Source organism: Lissotriton vulgaris, chromosome 3_2 (genome assembly GCF_964263255.1).
Source record: "Lissotriton vulgaris chromosome 3_2, aLisVul1.2, whole genome shotgun sequence".
Lineage (NCBI taxonomy): Eukaryota > Metazoa > Chordata > Amphibia > Caudata > Salamandridae > Lissotriton > Lissotriton vulgaris.
The window spans coordinates 77,925,131-77,948,624 of record NC_141690.1 but is presented as its reverse complement, the minus strand read 5'-3'; positions in this window follow the sequence as shown (position 1 = coordinate 77,948,624).

The window sequence follows — 23,494 nt, the reverse complement described above, 5'->3', positions numbered from 1 at the left end:
TGCATATGCCTGTCCCCTGCTGCCAGCACTGGGACTGGTGCAGGAGTAGTGTAGGGCCTCGTGACTCACTGTTAGAGGTGCCTGGCCGTTGTTTGATATAGCTTTCAATTGCCACAGGAGATCTTTCTCTGCTCCCTGACACGAGCAGGCAAAAAAGTATCCCGCTCTAGCGCCACAACTTCGCCTCAACACTACACATCACCTAGAGGTGAGGAGAGAGCAGTGAAGGGGGTAAGAGAAAGGATGAGAGCACCCAGAGAGCATCTGGCTAAGTGCATCAGAGATATTGAATATCAACTCAGTTTTGCTCTCTGGGGGTGCAAAAAAAGGGGCTATTGCTCTATTCTGAAACGGACGCCTGAATGCACTCGGAGATTTATTAATCCCGGGAAAATGAACGTCTGCTTTCACGAAAGGCGAATGTTTTGAAGCAGGGAATATTCTTAATATGAGAAGCCCGTTATGAACAGGAATATCGCAAATACAACAATTTTTAAATAGGAGGACTCACGTGGTCAAATATCTTAATACGATCAGTTGGACAAGAAAATCAGTCCTATGCAGCGAAGGTTGGATGGTATTTACCCAAGCGTGGGGCATGACAATAGGACCACCAGCTGTACTCATTTAGATATACCACGAATTGGAAGTGAGGCCTTGATTGTTCCCCTTATCTTATCCCACGCATCAATATTATATAAAAAACAAGATTCAAAGTGCTGGGACTTTTAAAATTGTTATTATTGTGCCTGAAGAAGGTGGTCGGACCGCTATTGCCACAGAAACGCGTCACTTCTTAGTCTGAAAAATATAATTTTTAATTATTACAAATTGGTTTTTTATGTGTATGTTGTTGTATAATAGGATATCTCTAGGAGAATGTTTTAGAACAATGAATTGTCCTTTTTGCAGATAATATCTGGAAGATTTTGAAATATTGTGAGATATTGTACTTATAAATGGTGTTTTTATTAGAGTAAATAGCTCGAGTGTGTTTTTAAACAATTTTATGAATTATTAAGAATTAAAGAAATAAACATTTATATCTTTGATTGATCGGCCAATGTGTGTTTGTATAGCGTGGTAGACCCATTAGGTATAAACATTTATGTGTGGTATGATTATTGCCCAAAGGGAAAGAACTTTTTAGACTGCAGTTATTATCATAGTATTCCAGCAGTTGATGACAAGGTAGCATGGATGGAAGTATGAGAACGGCCCCATTGCATTTGCCAACTAACATCATACGTCCTTTAGTGACCAATTATTCTACTCCTTCATTGTGCTTCAATGACTCAGCCTCATCACAGCTCTACCTCTCCATTACAACATGTTTTAGTTGGCTTGACTACCTGGCTTTTCAAACATTGTCAACCAAAAAAACTCCCAGCATGATTTTTTGTGGACGAAGATATATAACGGAATTGTAGTGATGTATTGTGGTTATATTTTGTTAAAAAATAAAAAAAATAGTAGGGGGAGGTATACCCTATAAATGTTTTTTCGAGCAGCACAGACCACCAGTGCCAGGGCTGGCAGCAAGAGCACCTGCACGTTGGTTGAAGGGTGGGATCCGAGATGTGGCAGGGACATGCAGTGGTAAGTTACATTGCTTGCTTATTGGCAATTAGTAATATACTCACTGCAAGGGTGTTGTTGCATGAACACTCCCGCTTTAACAGATACAGCGGTAGTAGTTATTGGCCTCTTCTATCTATAACTCAGAACACAAATGTTTAATAAACTTTTTTTTTAACAATGCGTTGATGGAATAGGGATAAAAAGATGGAAGGAGAAAGGAAGGGTCAAATGTATCAAGAGTGAAATGTTCCATGGATGAAAGGATGCATAGAGGTGGATGATAGGATTCTTGTGTGGGTGAAGGACTGATGACAGGGTTTACAGTTGAAAGGATGCCTTCCTGGGTGGATAAATGGATGTTGGTGAACGGTTCATTGAGAGCATTATTTGGATGGATGAGTATATATGGAAAGATGGTTTTCAATGGTGAAAGACTGACTGAGAGAATGCAAAGCTTAAATGGTGTGTATCAAAGCCAATAGTGAAGAACACTAAAACAATCAAATGATGAATGGATAATTGCTTGGATGAAGAAACAAGGGAGCTCTTCTGGATAGTGGCATGTTCACCTACTTCACTTGCTTGGAATGGTTTTATCAAAGCTTTAATACAAAGGGTTGGGGTGGTATTTCTGTCTACTCCATTGACTCACAGTATGTTTTAATGAGGCAGATATTATGTATCTCACCCATCATCAATCATCACCTCCCTCCCTACCCATGGCATTTTACCAGTGGCACCCATGATGACATAACTGCTGCATGATTCAATTACAGCTGCGATTAAACAAAGAGGACTAGCTTAAGTTGACCAAAGTGTTACAGTACTCAAATTAGTTCTGTCATGGGCACCTTGTTGGTATAATCATGAAGCCCTCACCCACCAACCTAGTTGGTGACATGCTTCATCGGGCCCACCCAGTGACACCTAGTGTGTCCCGGGTGTGCTACGACGCCTGATTACAGCGGAGCTGGTATATTGCTGAGAGTGCAGTGAGGTTGGGTGAGTTGTGATTTAAAACAGCTTGGTGGTGGTCCCAGTACCCGAGGGTAAATTAAATTTTAATAACTGGGCCGTCACCAGCGGTTAAAAGTAAGGCTACAGGACGCGTGAGGGTGGCGAGTTACTGCCCCCTGCGTCCTTCAGATGGTCGACATGTTTCAGCCAGTGCCTTAGAGTATTCTGGCTTTCCTCAGGACCGTTTTTTAAAAAGGTGTGGTGTGATAAAACAGACTTAGTGTTGTGGTACAGACTATGTGATACACTCTCTAAGGCGTTTTTCTATATGTGAGAGGGGGATTCCCTTCTCATGCATACGCTTTGGGTTATTAGCCAAGGCTTCCTGGAGGGAAGCGGTAAGGGGATGACCAGTCTTTCTGGTCAGTGCCTGCCTTGTACCTGTTGTCTCGCCGTTGTCCTCCGGACCACCACCAAGCCATTTTAAATCACAACTCACCCAACCTCACTGCACTCTCAGCAATATACCAGCTCCGCTGTAATCAGGCGTCGTAGCACACCCGGGACACACTAGATGTCACTGGGTGGGCCCGATGATGAAGCATGCCACCAACTAGGTTGGTGGGTGAGGGCTTCATGAATACACCAACAAGGTGCCCGTGACAGAACTAATTTGAGTACTGTAACACTTTGGTCAACTTAAGCTAGTCCTCTTTGTTTAATCACATATAAACCCTTGGGGACTCGGAATAGCTAACTAGTCCTCTCTCTCCCTCTTGTTACACACATCAATTACAGCTGCCCCAGCTGCAGATTGCAGAGAGTAGCAAAGTATTACTAACATATGTCACTAGGGCACCAGCTAGCATGCCTCCTTTTATTTAGCAAAAAAGATTGAGAATACTGGTACCCCATAGTGCATACTGCCTTAATCAATAATGAGATGACATTTATTTATTACTTTTCCACACAAAATGTATGTTTAATTTTTCTTACTAGGAAATCCTTAAAAAGAAATAAAAAAATGTTTTTTTAAACTGGTGTGTTATTTATTCTGCCTTAATTTCTTTTAGACAGTTAGTGCAATTGCCTTTAGTTTTATGTGAGGCCTGTGTGGGAAATGTTTGCGACTCTAATCACATCAACATTGAATGGCACTAGGAGACCAGCAATTCACTGCAACTGTGCCACTATATATCTTTTGCACAGAGCATTGTTTACAATTTGTCTTTTTTCTTTCTTGCGATGGCTACTCATGCTGGTCCATCTGAGCAGGATGTAGCAGCTCGGCTGAAGCTGCAAACTCTGGAGGCCATATCAGCAGCGTGCCAGCAGCGTGCCAGCAGCTAATAGCACATTAAGAAGAGGAGGCAGCTGCCCAGGGCCCCAGCCAGCCTCCAGCACGCTAAGCCTCTCAGCAACACCAATGCTGCAGACCCCTGGCAGCCTCCACTATCGTTCCATCACCTCTGACCCTCCTAACTTTTAGACCGCATCTTTCAACGCTGCATCCTTCTGAGGCTGACAAGAGTAGAAGCCAAGCAGGAACAAATGGAGGGGCACCCCAGAAAACGCTAGGTCCACTGTATCTGGCGCCTTTATTATTACACAGTTGCCATGATTTCACACACTTGGAAGATTTTCCGTTTCCAGGGAGGCAGAGAGCTTTTGCTGATCCTGATGTAGAAGCCTAAGAGACCTTCTTTAGTTTATAAAACATAGTTCATAGATAGGGAGGGTGTTATAAATAGGCGCTATAAGACCTGTTTTCATCATCATTGGATTTCTCCCTTAGTATTTTATGGAATTGTAGCAATGCTGACCATATTATTTTTAATCATGTGTCTGCTTATGTTGGCAAAGATACTGCACCTGAGAGCACGTCGTTAAAATAAATATTTTAACCTTACCTAACCTGTCTCTTATAACAAAAGAGTGTTCTCCCTTCCCACCATTCCTGAGTTGGTCCTAAGTCGCATGGTATAGGTTGTCTAATCATTGGTTACTTTGCAATAGGACGAAGAGCTGATGTGACACTGATGCTAGCTGGTTGGGGTTTTCTAGGTACTGATGTGAGTTTCTGTTACACCACAATTCACTGATGTCCTGGGTCTCTGTGCACAATTCTGTGTAGGAGCAGGATCCTTGCAACAGGGGGTTGGGACTTGTTGTGGGTAGAGAGGGTAGGGGTGATGGGAGTTGGGATAGGACAGTTTGGACCTTAATTTTTTGTTGGAGATTTAGGACATTTTTGGGGATGAGGAGATTTGTTTGGGGAGAAGGGGTGGGCGAGTTATGGGTGGAAGGGGTGGGTTCTATTATATTGTTAAAAAGGGTAATACATATCTATTTTACTTTATTTATGCCTCACATCTTTTATTTGGTGTTTTATTTTGCACTGCTGCCTTGTAATGCAGCTTATTTTTCAAATCTGCTTATAGTCTAACAGTTAGTTATATGGTACCCTTGTCCACCTATTTTCCTAGTCTTTGAAGTCTGCAACTATATTGACCACAAAAGGAGGGTTTATCGTTGCCTATATTGCCTACAACAATGCTTCAGAGTTCTCTTGCATGAACAGATGAAGTGAGGGCTGCATCATTTCGCAAAGTCCCATCTTACTTATGGTGGTGGCAGTAGAAGCAAGCTAGTGCCCTAACAGTGAAGGAATTAGAAGCGAGGTCCCACTCCCATCTATGTGAACTCCAACTCTAGAATCAATTGGCAGGATTATTCATCCAAGGCAACTAAATTGAAATAAAAACACTGAGTTAATGGGACAAGGTAAAGCGTTTATGCAACACAATGCTTGAAGGATGATGTTGATGAATGATGTTCTACTGTATCTAAAATATCTATCACTTTTTATGTGTTGTTGGGTGCATGGGCCTGATAGACCTGGTATTTCTTGGCGTGATTACCCCAGACTTTTTGCCTCTACCTCCTCTATTTTTGGTGCTGTGATAGATTTTGTTTTGCCTACTTAGATGCTTTGGACACTTTTCCACTGCTAAACAGTGTCAAAGTGCAAGTGCTTCCTGCATTAAGTGTAAGGGTAATTGGTTGTCCATGATTGGTATGTTTGCCTTACTAGTAGAGTCCCTAGTAAAGTGCACTATATGTGCCAGGGCTGGTAATGCAAATGCTACTAGTAGGCCTGCAGCACTAATTGTGCCACCCACACAAGTTTGCCATGTTGTTCTGACAAGTGTACCCACTTGCCAGACCTTAACCTTTCCATTTCTATGCACATAAGACAGGGTGCAGTTCATGTGAAAGGTAGGACATGTACCAAGGTGTGTACCATGTCCTGACAGTGAATTCATCTCCATTACGTTTTTACCAGTTGAAAGGCTATCTTGCCCATAGGATAGAATCGGAAGGCTGTGTAATATATTTTCCAGCCTATCTTCCCAAAGGCTTAAGATGGAGAGGTGCAGGTTAGGATGCCTAAACTCACACTGTAATAACACATCTTTCTATGAAGTAAGTTTTTGCATTGTGTGTTTATAAGCCACTTTTTTCGAAGTGGCTGGGTTTTTTGCGCTCTAACATTTTTGTGTGTCTCTACCTGGTTGTGGATCGACTGTCTGGATTTGAAAGCAATAGGCTGTTATGTTATGTTATGTTATGTTAAAAAAAATTATAGCGCAACTAACACCTTAAGGTTTCTTGGCGCTTATGCTGAGGGAACAGTGAAAAGAGCGTGAGGGCAGAGCTAATTGTAGGCCTCGGTGAACAGGAAAGTTTTAAGGAGGGATCTAAACCTGGTGTATGGGGAAGGTCTTAACCCAGGTGAGGAGGTGTGACAGGGAGAGGAATAGCCCCTAGAGGTGAAGAGGCCTGGGTTGCTACTATAAAACAATTGTTCCATCTCCTGCTTATTGATTGAGAATCTAGATCCCAGCTATCAAAGGAAGAAGGGGTCACTGGCAGGGAGGCCCCCAGACTGGTTTGAACAGGGGTCAATACCCACATAAACACAAAGACTTCAAAGCCATTTAGGGGTATATCTATGAGAGCTGAAGCCCGTGAACTTTAAGGATGGCTTGAGCAAGATTGAACAAGACTGAAGGTACTTTGTGGTCAAGCGGAACCTTTGCGAAGGAAGAAACAAGTGAATTGACTGAAAGAAAGGACTGACCCTTGCTTTGTGTTCTGGGGCTGGCCTGCAGTTTGCTGTTTTAACGAAGGAAAGGCTAAAGGGATTTTGCTGTGTGTTGTGCCCCCCTGCTTGAAAGGACTTTGCTGTGCTTTGTCCTGAAGTAACTTATCCCCAAGGGCCCAAGGTGAGCTGGCTCTCTGTTGTGGAAACTCAAGAACACAAAAGTTTCCAGGAGAGTCTCAGCGGCGCTGTAGGCATGTGCTTGTTGGAGCCTGAGACCCTTGTAAGCAGTGTCCTTTGACCGTGGGCACCCGGAGTCCAAGCAAGGATCAGCGACGCTGTGTCATGTGATTTTTGCAGCCTGAACCCTTTGTGAGGATAGTCCAGTTATTGTATGCACCAGAATCCAAGTGAGTCTCATTGAGGCTGTGTGTGTGTGTGCGTGTGCTTTGTGCAACGTGAGACCTTCATGAGAATTGCCTTGTTATCATGCACACTCAGGATCCAAGGAAGTCTCAACGACGCGGTGTGCGTGTGCTTTGTGCAGCGTGTGACCTCCGTGAGGATTGCCTTGTTATCGTGCACTCGGAGTCCAAGTGAGTCTCATCGATGCTGTGTGCGTGTGCTTTGCGTGGCGTGAAACAGTTGTGAGGATTGCCTTGTTAACATGCAACCGGAGTCCAAGTGAGTCTCATCGACGCTGTGTGCGTGTGCTTTGTGCAGCCTGAGACCTTCGTGAGGATTTCCTTGTTAACATGCACCCGGAGTCCAAGTGAGTCTCATCGACGCTGTGTGCATGTGCTTCGTGCAGCCTGAGACCTTCGTGTGGAGTGCCCAGTGATCGTGCAGCCGAAGTTCAAGGGAGTCTCAGTAATGCTGTGTGCGTGTGCCCTGCAGCCTGAGATCTTAGTAGCAGTAGCGGCCCAGAGCGGCTGCCCCGGGAGGAGCTGAACCGCCGGCCCAAGCCCGCTGTTGCCAATTCACAAAGATTGCATCGGAGGCTCAATTCGCTGGACGAGGAGAGGTGAGTGAGTTTGCACCCCCCATGTAACGTGTGTCGACTTCTGGGGTTGTGTGTGGGCTCGGAGGGAGAATATCTTGTCCACTCCATCATTACAGCGGAGCGAGCTTCTGCTTCGGCTCGTATTGCCAAGGGAGTGGTAGTACCAGGCCGGCATGCGGAGCTGCACTTTTTGTTACAACATACCTGTGTTGGGGGCAACTCTTGACCGAGGCTGACTGCGAGTCAGAAGGAGTGGCAGAGAAACCGCCTAATATTTAACAACAAGGGGTGGTGATGGACAGAGTTTCTGAATTAAGCAGAATACTCTCACCCAGTCAAGTGATCAGGGCTAGATCCAACACCGTTTTTTAGCTCACTGCACCATCCCAGCTCAGAACCTGGCTATATGCAAATTAGTTTGTTCCTGTCCCAGTGCATGATGGGAACAGGGCAAACCAAACTACCTAGCCAATTCTTACACTGGGAAGGAAACAAGCTTCCGGGGACCGGTTTCTGGCATTTCAGCCGTCGTCAGCCCGGCTTGCTTGAATCCTGATGGTGCAATGAGAAAGGGACTCACATCTGAGTATACCCTTCCACGCTTAGGGTGGACAAAATATTTAACAACAAGGGGCCAGGGACAGACTGTTTTGCATATAGCCAGGTTCTGAACTGGGATGGTGCAGTGAGATAAATAACGGTGATGGATCAAGCCCTGATCTTTGGACTGGGTAAGAGTGGTCTGCTTAATTCAGACACTCTGTTCATCACCACCCCCTTTTCTGAAGAGAAACCGCCTAAGGCCCCGTGATCAGTGTCGAGTGTAGTACGCATTATCTTATTTCTGCATAACGGAGTACCTGATTGTTGTATTACACATTGCATAATTTCTGCATAACAAAGTACCTGATTAGTGTATTACGGATTGCATTATTCCTGCATAACGAACTACCTGATTAGTGTATGACGCATGGCAATATTTCTGCATAACAAACTACCTGATTAGCATATTACGCATTGCATTATTCTTGCATAACGAACTACCTGATTAGTCTATTACGCATTGCCTTATTTCTGCATTACGACGTACATGGTGGTTGCATTACGCATTGCATTATATTTACATTGCAAAGTGCCTGATTCTAGCATTACGAACTGCATAACATGGTATTTGGATTACAGTGGAATGAAGTACTCATTAATATCGCCAGAACTTACAAGGGCTGGCTGGCCTAACAACCAGCCAGGAAAAATATTCCACATACTCATATGGTGGATTTATATCGCAAGGTTTTATTGTATATCTTTTCATATAAAATGTATACTCATTTTATAAAACTCATGTTGAGGCTATTTGTGGAGCCATCATTGAGTTGCTGTGAGTGTGGCTGCAATACTTTACACATTTGCCTTGAAGATAAGCCTGGCTGCTCGTGCCAAGCTACCAAGGTGTGAGCTGGGCTATCTCAGAAGGTGACTGTTATGATTAGATGTATTTCTGAGGAATTGGAGTGCATGACATCACAAGCTGTGGTGGAGCATTCCAATGGACTGCAGTAGCAGTTGAACTGGTTTCCTGTTGATGGTTGCATCTAAAAAACTTAATCCACACATTACTACTGGATTTGGACTTTTTATCACTGGCGACGAGGGAAAGCTTGATTGGGGACAAGGGGCCAGATGTAGGTGGCCGTTTGAGGCCATTTACCGAGCGGTAACGGCCGATTTTGGCTGTTACCGATCGGTAAATGGGTGACAGGTATGTAGGGGGCATTATTTTACCGAATCGGTAAAATTACCGATTCGGTAATTTTACTGATTCGGTAAAATAAAAATTCGGTCATTTTGCCGATTCTGATGCACCCAGATGTAGGTGGGACTCTTCAGAGTCCCAGAGGCCTTACCCAACCGGTATTTTACCATCAAATCCAATTTGATGTTAAAATACCGATTCCGGTGTGCATGCACACCTATGCCATGTGACAGGCAGACCTGCCCTTAGGGCATGTATGCCTGCCACATGGCACCCGAGCCTGTTTTGGGGGTGCCAGAGGGTGTCAAAGTGACACACCATGCACCCTTGTGAAAATCGGTATTTACCGATTCGGTAAATACCGAATCGGTAATGCCCATTCATTCCTATGGGCTTCAAAGCCCTTAGGAAAGAATGGGCATTACCGATTTGGTATTTACCGAATCGGTAAATACCGAATTCTTCCGAATCGGTATTCCAGCACATCTGGAATACCTACATATCCACCCCTTAGATTTACCAATTTTTAATTACCGAATCAGTAAAATTTGGTAATTAAAAATCGGTAAATCTATTTCACCTACATCTGGCCCAAGATCTTTAACCATCAACTCCCCAGTGAACTCACACTTTGATTTTAATCAGATTTGGATTGTTTTCCATGTACTACGCATACCTCTGTGGATCGATTAGAAACTTATGGATTACACGGTATTTATTTATTTATTATTTATTAATACAATTTATAAAGCGCATACGTTTGCCCGTGGGCGTCTTGGCACTAAGATTACAACATAGGATCTCTGAGGGTGGCAGCATATAGCCATGAGGACTGGATTGATTCTGCGTGATAACGTGTGTTTTATAAAACTTTACTGACGGCGCAGTAACAAGGGAAATCGGCAATGTGACAAGGGAAACCAGCAGAGTGGCAAAGGATATCAACAGAATACCAGAGGAAATCTGCTGAACAGCGGTAATCGGATATTTCACGTATGTTTTTATTTTTATTATTCATCACTCACTGTGCTCTGTAAACTCTTAATACTGTTTACAAGTTGACGCGCGCATTGTTTCCATTTGAACTTGTAGGATTCGAACACGCCAGATTGCTCGCTCCATTTCTCGAGCAAATTATCTTCACACTGGCAAGACGTTGGATCACGCTGCATCTTGCGCTGTGTAGCGTATGACGTCTGACGATGTAGCGGCCATATTGGATTAGGTTTGAGGCTATTTTCACTCAACAAACTGTCCTGTTAGAAGCGGTGGCGTTTACAGTTTTGTATGCCGTTTTACTTCTTTGGACAACAAAGTTTCACTGTAATTTCAAACACGGCTTTTCATTTTCTGGTTTCCACAACTTCTTGACTCTCTGTTAGTGGTCAAGCAAGAACAATCACTACAACTTTGACTTTGACTGAAGTAATATAAACCAATTGGAATTTGGTATTAAAACCAGTATTGACACTCTCCTTTTCACCATCGGAATGTCTACAGCATCTAGTATGTCGCAGCCTCCACCATTCCTTTCTGAAGAAGGAAAACCAATTTTACAGTGGAAAAGGTGGAGGAATCTATTCGATTCTTACTTAGTAGCCATAGGAGGAGAGAAATTTTCAGCCTTTAGAAAACAACCAATATTGCTACACAACTTGGGTGTTGAAGGAAGGAATACCTATGATAGTATGGATCCTATACCAATTGGTGGTGGTGATGGGGAATCTTCAGATGTATATGAAATGTCCTTGACTATGTTGGAACGTTATTGTGGCCCTAGGATCAATGTTGTTCTCGAACGTCATAGATTTTTTACTCGTGCTCAAGGTCCTTCTGAGCAAGTGGGCACATACGTCGCTTCTCTCAAAACTCTAGCACGTCCATGTGATTTTGGGGTTGTCTAAATCATTAGTGAGAGGTCAACTTGTGCGTTGTACCAACAGCTCTAGAGTTCAGGAAAAACTTATTTCAAGAAACCCAACATTGTCCGAAGCACTTGCAATTGTGGAGGGAATGGAAAACACATCTTCTTGGGTCAAGGAGATAAGGAAAAATCGGGAAGATGGCAGTAATAATTCCAATGACAATTAAAAGAAAAGTCAAGATAATGTACTTATGTTGGAAAATAATGACGAGAGTGAGGAGACTCACGTGGGTATATCTAAGGTGTCTGCGAGTGGGAAAAGTAAATCAGTGCAAAAAAAACTCTCTTTCACAAAAAATTGTTTCTGGCAGTCAGACTCATCATTCAACTAGTAGGGATGTTCCTCCAAAAAAAGAATGTGATGCTCGTTCTCCACATCCACCTGCACATCAGGTAATGAAATGTTATAGGTGTGGGAGTTTCTCACACTATTCGAGCTTTCCCAACTGTTAGGCAAGAGAGAGCATATGTAACAATTGTGGTGCCAAGGGGCATTATGTTCATGTCTGTAAGTCATCTAGGAAAAGAAATGTGGGTGATGAGAGTTCTGATGTCATTTGCACTGTGGTAGTGTCTAATTTAAAAGGGAGTGAAAGTGTTATTGATTCCGAACAAATCAGTATTCCATTTTGTGATATTTGTGTGGATGATAATGTTTTTAAACTAATGGCGGATTCTGGATCTCCATTTACCGTAATTGGGAATAAAATTTGGGATGAGGTGGTAGGATTGAAAAATATTTCACTTTCACCTCCCAACATTGCTCCTGTGAGTTATGGGGGGTCAAAAATTGATATTCTTTGGTATGTTGTAGCAAGGATTACATTCAGAGGGAAGGTAATAACTGGGAAGGTGAATATAGCAGTGAGAGGAGATAATCTTCTTGGGTGGAGACACCAAGTTGATTTGGGGATAGTTCTTAACCCAGGTGCTTAGGACCCTCGTAATCAGGTGTTGTTAATGGAAGAATTAGTTGGTAATGCTCATCTTCCGACAGATGATACAGTGTGTGATCACAACAAATTTGTTGAAGATTATCCCAACATATTTTCAGACATGCTTGGGTGCTTGAAAGGGTTTGAACACCGAATAATTCTTAAAAAATCAGCAATACCTTGTGTTAACAAAGTCCGTAGGGTGCCAAACTTGATGCTGGGTCTGTTGAAACTTGAGATAGAAAGACTGTTGAAGTTGGGAGTGATTGAGGAGATAGAATCTTCTGAGTGGTTGGCTCCGGTGGTTTTGGCACCCAAGGATGGAGGGAAGTCTGTAAGGATGTGTGTGGACTTACACGGTTTGAATGAATGGATCTGGGTTGATCGTCAGCCTCTCCTCAACATTGCTGAGTCTATGAGTGTTTTGAAAGGTGCAAGGTTTTTCAGTGTGTTGGATCTTTCGTCAGCGTATCACCAGTTTATGCTTCACAAAGACTCGAGGCCCTTAACTTCTTTTGTTACTCCTATAGGGACATATCGGTTCTTGAGAATGCCTTTTGGGCTGGCCTCAGCGGCAGCCTGTTTCCAGAGGGTGATGAAGATGATTCTGGGTGACCTACAGAACGTGATGTTTTTTCAAGATGACATCTTGATTTATGGGGAAGATGAACTAGTGCGTGAGAATAGGTAGAGAGCTGTGTTGAATACATTGGGAGAAAGCGGTCTCACTGTAAAGAAGGAGAAATGCAGGATTGGACTAGAGTCGGTTACGTATCTTGGTCATGTGATCTCTGGGAGTGGTATACAGCCAAAGATTGAACTTGCTGAAAGTATTGTGGGAGCTCCAGCGCCAGAAGGTAAAGAACAGGTTAAATCATTTTTGGGAATGGCCGAGTTCCACTCAAAGTTTGTTAAGGGTTTTGCGAGTGTTGTTGAGCCACTTAGAGCACTTTTGAAAAAGGGTGTATGTTTTGTATGGTCAAAAGATTGTGAGAAGCTTTTAGGGCTATCAAAATGGAAATTGGGAAAATGCCATTTTGATTCGAAATTGAAAACCATCTTGACTACTGATGCTAGTCTTAAAGGTCTTGGGGCAGTTCTCTCTCAAGTGGCCAATGGTGAGGATACTTTTGCTTCAAGAGATCTTAGAGAAGCAGAAATAAATTATTCTTGTATTGAGAGAGAAGCGCTGGCTGTGTTTTGGGCAATTCATCACTTTAAATTTTACTTGTGGGGGATTCCATTTGTGGTGAAATCGGACCATCGATCACTCGTACACATTTTCTCTTGTCATCATAATGATCACATGACTCCCAGATTAAAAAAATGGAGCGAGGGTTTGCAAGAATGTAACTTTTTTTACAGTACATCCAAGGTCAAAATAACAAACCCGCAGATTGTTTATCACGCTCACCAATTGATTCTCGACATGATTTGGAGACGTGGAAAGTGTGAATTGGATAGTTGAGCCATCAGTATCTAGGAAAGAATGGTTGTTGTGTGTTAGGAATGACAACATTTTTGATTTGGTCAGAACCATCATCTCCAAAGGGTGGCCTGATGATAAAAGTCTTGATTGTGATTTGAAATCTTACTGGACAGTGAGGGATGATCTTACTTTTTAGCAGGATAGCTTGATGAGGGGTGACAGAGTGGTAACATCATGTTATTTAAGAAGTAGAATAGCTAACTTGGCTCATGAAGGGCATTTGGCAGGAGTCTCACCAAAGCACGTGTCAGGGAGAAATATTGGTGGCCTGACATGGACCGAATGGTTGAGTCTATTGTCAAAGACTGTCATCTGTGTTCTGTTAATGATGAATCTCGTACCATTAATCATTCTCCTCTTTCACCTGTTGAAGTCCCTGTTGCAGTTTGGACCAAGATTGGTTTAGATATAGCTGGTCCATTTGAATTGATGCCTTCTCATGAAATCTTCGTGTTACTCTTGGTTGATTATACTTCAAAATGGGTTGTTTCAAAATGTTTAGGTGTAGTCAACTCTAGGACTGTGATAGAGTTTTAAAAGATGTGTTTGTGTCAGAAGGCATTCCCAAGTATTTAATCATGGATAATGGAGTGCAATTTACCTCTAATGAGATGGACATGTTCCTTAAAGACCTTGGGATTGTTCATCAGAAGACAGCTTTATATTCGCCACAGGCTAATGGCCTTACAGAAAGGATGAATAGAGTAGGGAAGTCTTGTGCTCAATGAGCATTGGAGTCTAGAGCTTCCTTTAGTAGTGTGCTGGGAGAAACATGGTCGGCTCACCGTACTGTTCCGAATGCCATCATGCAAAAGTCTCCTTTTGAAGCTCTTCGGGGAAGGGTGGCAAATTCGAAACTTAACCCTGCTTGGCTTCCTGTAAAGGATAGTGATGATGGCATGGTTAGTAAACAAAGGGATGAGTTGTCTAAATATCAAGATAAGTATGAGCGAAGGTATGATGAGAAAATGGCTGTGAAAGTAAGGAAGTGGAAATTAGGTGACCAAGTGTTGGTGAAAAAACTTAAATTGGGTCACAAAGGTGATTCCAATTTTTGTGGTCCTTTCATCATTGTTGAAATCAAAAAATTGTTGTTACCTTAGATAATGGAAGTACCTGAAACATGTCTAAGTTATCTAAGTTCACAGAAACCAAAAATGATGTTGCAAGTAGTTCTTCGAACTTAAACACAAGAGTTGAAAATGGGAGATGCAGACAACTTCCCAGGAAGTTCAGTGATTTTGTCATGTATTGATGTTTTTATCTTTCTTTCTTTCTTTTAGAATGTATTCTCTTAGCTATTGTGTCTGGTATGTAGTTTGTTTATTATGTTAATTACTATGGAGGGGGGATGTGTTATGATTAGATGTATTTCTATGGAATTGGAGTGTATGACATCACAAGCTGTGGTGGAGCATTCCAATGAACTGCAGTAGCAGTTGAACTGGTTTCCTGTTGATGGCTGTATCTAATAAACTTACTCCACACATTACTACTGGATTTGGACTTTTTATCACTGACCTTCCTTTACCTGATGTGGAAACGCGGGTCCCTATTTGGCCCAAGGTACCTACCTCAAGCAACCAGGGATCCCGGGTCTATCAGGGCCCATTCCGGGCTATTGTTTAGGAAACAGAACTGAAGATCAACAATTGAGTTGATGTTGCTTCCACCACATCCACTCTAGCAAGGGTGTGATCAAGGGTGTGATCAAATACTGGTGTAAATTAAGTCACACCTCAATAAATCACACAGACCGGAGAAGAAGAGGGTTAGGGGTTTGATGAATAGATGGGAAAGAGGATTTGGAAAAAGGTATGACAATGACAAACACTATACAAAGACAATATTTATCTGGGTGATGAGGAGCCACCCATCATCAATCTGTTCTAGAAGGAAGGTATTATATTTCTAAATGTTCTGTCAACTATGTTTGAAAAATACTAAATATATATTATGGAGGAGTGAAGCAAACCCACACAGTTCTAAAAAAATATTCTTAAAAGAAAATTGATACTGTATATTGCCAAATTGGATGGTGCATATGCATTCTTCTTGGATTTCCCGTCAATCTTTGCTACCTGGCTGAAGCGGTCTGATAAGGTAAGCATTACTGTTATGGTGCTTTGTCTTTTGTTGTGCAGGAGAAGAGAAGGCCTGCAGATTGTAAAACAGAAATGATATTGAAGAGTCAAGGAGAAGGACAAAAGGTAAGCTTCATAATGCGTCTACCACGAAGTTCAGAGGCAGAGCAAGAGCATAGTCCTTTGAAATCATTCATTTTATGATTCATGTGTGATCAATTAAGTGAGAGCAATTAGAACAACCAACAATCACTAACAAGTGGCTACATGTATCAGCTGGTCAACCACCCAATCACATAGTTTCAAATTTGAGCCAGCCAGCACATACACTCAGCAGCATTGCATTTTCAAAATCAATTAATCAACGCTCCTCTCACCAGTCCACAGAGTTGAGTAAGCCTCTTAGAGTCATCACCATGTTGGTTTCTGTGAAGTTGATAATCTCGTTCTTCTGGAAGTTGTTGAAGTAGTCACGCCCTGAGTCCTTCTATCATCTTCCTGACTACGAGTAATGAAAAGTCCAGCTCTGTGCTGACTCCTGACCCAAATGAGAGAGATCGACCTGTAATGCAGTGCTGTTGATGAACAACAACAGAAACTTTGAGCATTTTTGGGGGGTAGACTAGATTTGTGTTTGTTAGCTAAATAGACTAGTCAGATCTTTGAGAAGTGGGAACCAGAAAAGAAAGTAGTGTGGACCCGGCAAACAAATCTCACTAAGTGTCAAAATCACCTTCAGGAAGGAATCACCCATTAGGCCACAAACATTGTGAATAATCATAAAAACAACCAAGCTTACATATTAAAGTTGATCACCCACCCTCACTGTCTGCCACCACATAAGTCATCTCAACGCTCACAATCACTCATATGTCACTTATTTATGCATTACTTATGTGTACCAATGTAAACATGGTCATACATTGCCGATCCTCTTTCATACATGTAACACACATTGGCCAGACTTGTAAATCAAATATATTCTGCTGCAATCCTGCTAAGGGATGAAAGAAAGGATAGGCGTGGGATGGAAGCAGGAATTGTCTCTCCAATGTCATTGAAGGGAATGGGGGAGAATGGCTTCTTCACTGCACACTGGTCAAACTCCACTCTGGCCATATATGTGCCTAGAATGGTAGTGCTGCATTAGACGGTGAAACACAAACAAAATAATAATATAATGTTCCCCTATCTATATCCTTTTTTTGTCAACGTAGTTTGGTGACAGAAAGTTTTATGGTGGACCAGTCCTACTCAGTAGTCACGGAAACAGAGTTCATGCAGAAGTTGGTCAGCAAAAACAATACTATGACCTGAGTCTGACTAATCACCCTTATCCTCCTGTCGTACTTCAGGTATGGTGTATTTTGGAGGTGTAAGCTGCTGATTCATTTTGAAAATGATTTATCTCTCTATGTTTTGAGGTGAGAGACTGGTCCTTCTCACAGTGACAACTGCTCCAGCTGCACCAGTTGCACAGAAGGCATGCCTAGCAGTCTCTTTGGCTATCAGACAAGCTAGACACTTTGGGCTTCATTTATGAAAACTGTTGCATCGCTGCGTGAAAAAAATGATGCAACATTTTTCACTGCTTCCTCCTTGAGACATCATGGATGCATCATATTTATTGCATGACGCATCATGTCGCAAGGAATGACAGATTTGAGCCCCATGTGAAAGGGCCTGCGTCAGTATTACGCCTACTGTGAGGCAGGTGTAAGATATTGGCGCAATGCTGTCCTAGAAGTGGTGCACTGAAATCTCATAGATTTTAATGAGTCACATACACAAGGCTTTTTGTGGGGGAACTCCCACTCTGAATACATTATACCTGATGCAGGTATAATGTGGCACAGGGCTTTACAAAGTGACACATCTGCATAGATGCATAACTTTGTAAATAGGGTACAACTCAAAAAGTGATGTAACAGCGGCACAAAAGTGATGCAGGGACTCATAAATAAGCCCCTTTATTGCCAGCCTGCTGAGCACTGGCCATTGTGCCTATCCCATACCAATACACCAATAGTGTTGATCCTGATAAACCTCTTTTGGGTCATCCAGATAGGTCTGGAACATCCTCTCAATAGTCATTGGTGCTCTAACTTGCTCAACCTCTTTTGCCTTTGACTCTGCACTGGACTTTTGCCCTGCCTTAGGAAACCAATCAAATGCAGATTCTGTGGCAAATGCTCCTGTTCCTGGCTGCTGTGAGCCAACATGACTGCCCTCCGGCTAAATGGAAATAAATTGAAGGCTGCCCCATAGAACATCTGCCAGAAGTGGGCCTCTAATTCAAAGCTTTTTCTAGCTTACTGGCTTACTCAGCAATCCATGTATTGCAGTTTGAAACATCTCTGTCTGCAAAAGGAACAAAAGTGACCTGTAATTGTTTTTACCATGGATCAAGAATTGTGGCACAGATGTAATGTTACAATGCATCTTTTCAGCCTTGTATTAACACATAAGTGAAGGATTAAGCTCTACACCAATGCATGCACATTTGTTTTTTAATCCATACCTGTATGCATTTCAGACACATCCTTTATCTATTCCTGTAGCATATGCAACAAGGGGATAGCTTGGCCCATCGTACTGTCCTCCTTGCTGACTTCCTATGTGATAACCTCAAAAGGAAGCAGAATCTCTGCCAGGCATTTCACCAGACCCCATTGTCCATCTCAATGATCATGACTTTCACAGTTACACCTCCTCCTTACATGACATATTTATTGAGCAGTCTGCACTGCTCAAATAGACGTTGCAACATGTAATAATTTGAGTTCCAATGTGTTTGCACCTCCTGTATGAGTGCCTTAACTGCCATTCTATTAGCATGGTGAATGATCCACAACTGCTTCTGAGATATAAAAAATGACTGAATTGAGTGCAGATTCTTGTGCAGGTGGAGAGTAAGATACTGAGTCACCTTTCTTTTTTGAGAAAGTCCTGTACAATGAGGTGAATGCAGTGCGCCAAACACAGGATCCTCAAATAGCCATCAAATGACATGTCCTTAACTATATTCCTGCCATTTTCTTTGACAACAAATATTAAGCCCTATGTTTTGCAGCAATTCAGTGACCTTGTTGTTAAAGTCATTCAAGATGTTTGCAGATGTATGGGATTTCTCCATGGAAATCATGGCAACTGTTTTATGCTTCTGAGTGCCATTAAAGACTTCAGCAGAGTCAACACCTGCAGATACCATTGTTCTAACCCCCACTAAAGAGATCCAGTGTGCAGTGATGCACATGTAATCGGTGGCTTGGCAAGTGGTCCACATGTCTGTCGTCAGGTAGACATTGTCAACAGCCCTCTGCTGAAGAGATTGTCCAATCAATATCAGCACATTTTGATGTAGCGCTGGAACAGCAACTCTGGCAACATAGGTTCAGCTGGGAACCTTTCATTTTGGGCAGATAGGCACCTGGATTTTGACAACACCATTGATTTACCAAATCAAAAGATTTTTTACAGCTCTCCAGGGTGATAGCTACCTGGGGTTTGTTTTGCTTTTGTGCTCTCTTTGAAGAGTCTACTGCTGGGTCCCCCCCATATGATAAATCCCAGGTAGCAGGAAAGCATCTGTTTCAACTGTATCAGGGGTTGCGGGTTGTCTAAGACTGGGGCGTAGTTTGTGACCAATGTAATACTTGACTGATTTAAAATTCCATGAACAAGAGCCCACCTGCCTCCTGGATGTGACTGGATATTTTTTACAAGAAAGTGTATGTTTCCCTATATAGATTCCTACACCCTTCTGAGCGCACCCTGCATTTGCTGAACATTGGATGCTAGCCCACTTCTGAAATATTTTACTTGCATCACATGTGGTCTGGAGATGTGTTTCCTGTAGGAAAATAACATCTGGATTATGATTTCTAAGCCAACTTTCAATATCCTGAGTCTTTCGTTTGTTATTCAGGCCATTAGTGTTAAGGCAAAGGACCGTCATATTCTCCTTACTCATAGTTTAAGGATGTTGAAAAAAAAAAGGTTTGTGAGCTACAAAATAGCTGCCTCTACCTACCCTGTATAGCTCAAAGTCAAATATTTTTTATACTTTGTTTTATATACATTTTTCAGAAAGACAATGATCTAAGAGTACAGCTACCAAGGAGAAACGCATACAGTACATAATGTGTTTAAAGTGACATGTGCTGATATAAATCAATATCATCTGTAGAGCGACAAAATGCCCAAGAAGCCATAGATAATAATAAATAGCAATAATCATTACAGTACATAGCATATTCAAGATGACAAATAACAATGGCATTAGAAACTATAGTATAATAATCTACAATGCAACATATATAAAATAAATAGCAATCACTTTTATGATACCTGGGAGATCTAAAGTAAATAGTGCTAATGTTTTAAGACTGCTAGATATTGTTGTTGTTGTTGTATTCGATAAAAATGTTATCATAAAAGTATGTACATCCTCCAATCATAAAAAAGATCCATTTAATAGGCAACCATTGTACAAGACATTAAAATTACAGTAAAAGAATATATACATATAAAAGCCTAAAATACTACTATAATGCAGTCAAGGAACAGCAATCTGTGAAGACAAGCTATCTCCTAACTCTTATTTTCTTTAACAACTTTGTACGGGTCAGCCAGGCAATACCCAGGTACTTTGCTACCCCGCAGACAATGACCAGAGACGTAGTTTCAGATGTTAAGATACGTTGTGCCATCCTTTAATTCCTACAGCCCAGTTCTTTGCAGATTGGTTTCAGCCATATTCTTCTCGCCACCCCATATGCTTTGCATGCAAAAAGAAAATGGGCTAGTGACTCCCTGGGAGCTGAGCATCCTGGGCAGGAAACGGATGGGGGATTGCACTGTTTCCAACATGCTGTGATTTCATTAATCGGTAGGGTTCCAAACCTCAGTTTTAAATAGAGTGTCCTTTCTCTGGGATTTTGGATAAAGTCAAGAAAAGGTTTGAGCTTCCTGGCAGGTTAATGCTCCAGAAATTGCTCGGTGAGGGGCCCCCATTTGGAGATATGCAACTCCTCCACCTGCACCCAATCCCAATATAGTTTCTTAATTATTTGTTTGGGTGGTGGGCACTAGCTTACCCACGTTTCACACAGCCCTATGTTTGAGACGAGCTGTCTAAGTTATTTATCCACTTGATCTTGTTACAGGTGTTTAATTTAATGAGTTTTTCAAAGGCTGCTACATAATTTGCCAGTTCAGGCGTCCTTCTTAGACGTACCCAAAATAATAAAGGGCGGAGCCGTAGTATGTCTTTGATCAAGTGTTTTCCCAAATCCTGACGGAGGGGCATTGAAGGGGTAGAAGTTGGAAGAGATACCATTCCTCTAAATAACTTATTCTCAGATCGGACCAAGTCAGTGGTATTCTCAAACCCCCATAATTCTGACCCGTATGCTGCAGAGGCTAATGCTTTCCCTTCATACACCACGAGGGCCGGGGCTATTGCTTTGCTGGTAGAGGCTTGCTGCTCTCTTAAAATTGCTCCTGACACAAGCTTGTGGTTGAGAAGCATTTTGGCCATATGGGAGTTCCAATTCATCCGGTTATTAACCAGAACTCCAAAGTAGTCAAACGATTCAAACATCTCTAATGGTGTACCATTCAGGGAGATGTTATTCCTAAATCTTTTTGATGGTGACAGGGTCTTTAGCTTGGTCTTGGTAGTGTTGATGGTTAGTCCCCTTTCAACACAGAACAAACTAAACCTATTCAGCAGTTTTTGTAGACCTGCTGCGCTTTTGGACATCAAAAGTGTGTCGTCGGCGAAGAGTAGGGTAGGTGTTTTCTCCCCCGCCAGGACTGGGGCATTGGCTGGGTCCTCTCTCAAATGGTCTACCACCCAATTAACAAAGAGGGAGAACAAAGTCGGGCCAGCACACAGCCCTGGCATACCCCCCTATTCACCGGTACCCTCTCGTCAGCTGTCCTTGTTTCCCCCATCTGATTCTGGCGTAATTCCCCTTGTGGAGTCGCTTAATATAGTCAGGAAGTGAAGTGGGAAGGCCCAAGTCATGCAGCACCCACCATAGTTTGTCGCGGGGCACCAAGTCAAAAGCGGTCTTTAAGTCTATAAAGGCCAGGTATAGACTGCCTTCCCCGATGGACACGATTTTCCAGTAAACCATAACAAATCTGAATACCTGGTCCATCGTGCCCACCTTCTGTCTGAAATCTGCCTGGAAGTGTGAGAGAATGTTCCCATCTTCCATCCAAGACCCCATTCTGGAAACAATGGGGCATATTACCAAGCAATAGCGATAATTATCGCTATTGCTTGGTTAGAGACAAAAATTTACCGCAGAGCTCCGGCGATTTTTACCGCAAATAAACCTTGGTATTACCAAGGTTTATCGCAAATGCGATAAAAATCGCCGCAATGCATGAATATCGCTGAAAAGTCCGCGATATTCATGCATTACCGAGCTAATGCTCTTAGCCATGTTATCCACCTCCCATTGGATAACATGGCTAAGAACTGCTCAGGGCAGGTGTTAGCTTTTGGAGATATTCGTGCTTAGCGCGAATATCTCCAAAAGTTGGTAATAGGAGATAGCGATGTTAGCGACTGTTTTCAGTCGCTAACATCTTGGCACGCCCACTTTGCATGTCATTAGTGATAAATATCACTGACATGCAAAGTGGGGCCCAAGATGGTCGCTATCTCCTACTAGTTGTCGCTAACTGGGTTTAGCGACAGCTAGGTAATAGGGAGATAATTTTATCTCCGCTTTCTTGGCTTTTAAAGCCAAAAAAGCGGAGATAAACCCCCTTGATAATATGCCCCGTTGACCCTTCCAACTACCTTCTGGATTACATCGATTAAGCTGATCGGCCTGTAGTTGGCAGGGTCCTCTCTCGCACCTTTTTTGTATATTGTTACCACCTCATCTCCCTTCCACGAATTGGGGATGGGGTGGCCCCTCTCAATAAGATTCATTAGGAGGCAGATAAAATTGACCCAGGGCATTGGGTCATATAAGGGTAGATCTCCTGGAAGACCGTCGGGTACTGCTGCCTTTCCCGGGGTTATACTCTTAATGGCCAGATGTACCTCTTTGGTTGAGAAGGGTTCTGGTGGTACTAGGTTCACAGATCCAGATGTTAAGGGAGCGCTTTGAGGGGACTGGGAGTCTCCTTCGCCGCAGTACAGGTTAAAAAAATGGGTATACCATTGTTGCTCTGTAATGTGGTTTGGGATGGGGTCAGCTCCCCTTCTATTAGCTTTATTGATTAGCTCCCAAAATAAAGTAGAGTCTTTCATCTGAGAGGCAGATTTGATCTCCTGCCAATGCTGTTCCTCCCAATCACGCTTCGCTAGAACTAGGTCTCTTAAATACTCCTTTCTAGCCACCCTTACTAAAGGCGGGTCTTTCTTAAGGAGGGCCATAGTTAAAACCTACCTCTTTTCTCTCCATGCGGCCGTGTACCAGAGGTTGCTTGGTTTTACAAGGTTCCGTTTCATCGTTCTAGCCTCCTTGCTAACAAAAGCCAAGCCCACCTCTCTATTGTGTTACTATATAATTTCGCAAAGGGGAAATCCTGAGTTTTTTCGTGGGCTACATTGAACAATTCCAACTCTGCAATCTTCTGCTCTAAGTGCTCCTTTATACTTGATAGTTTGTCCTCCTGGCAAGCGACCTTG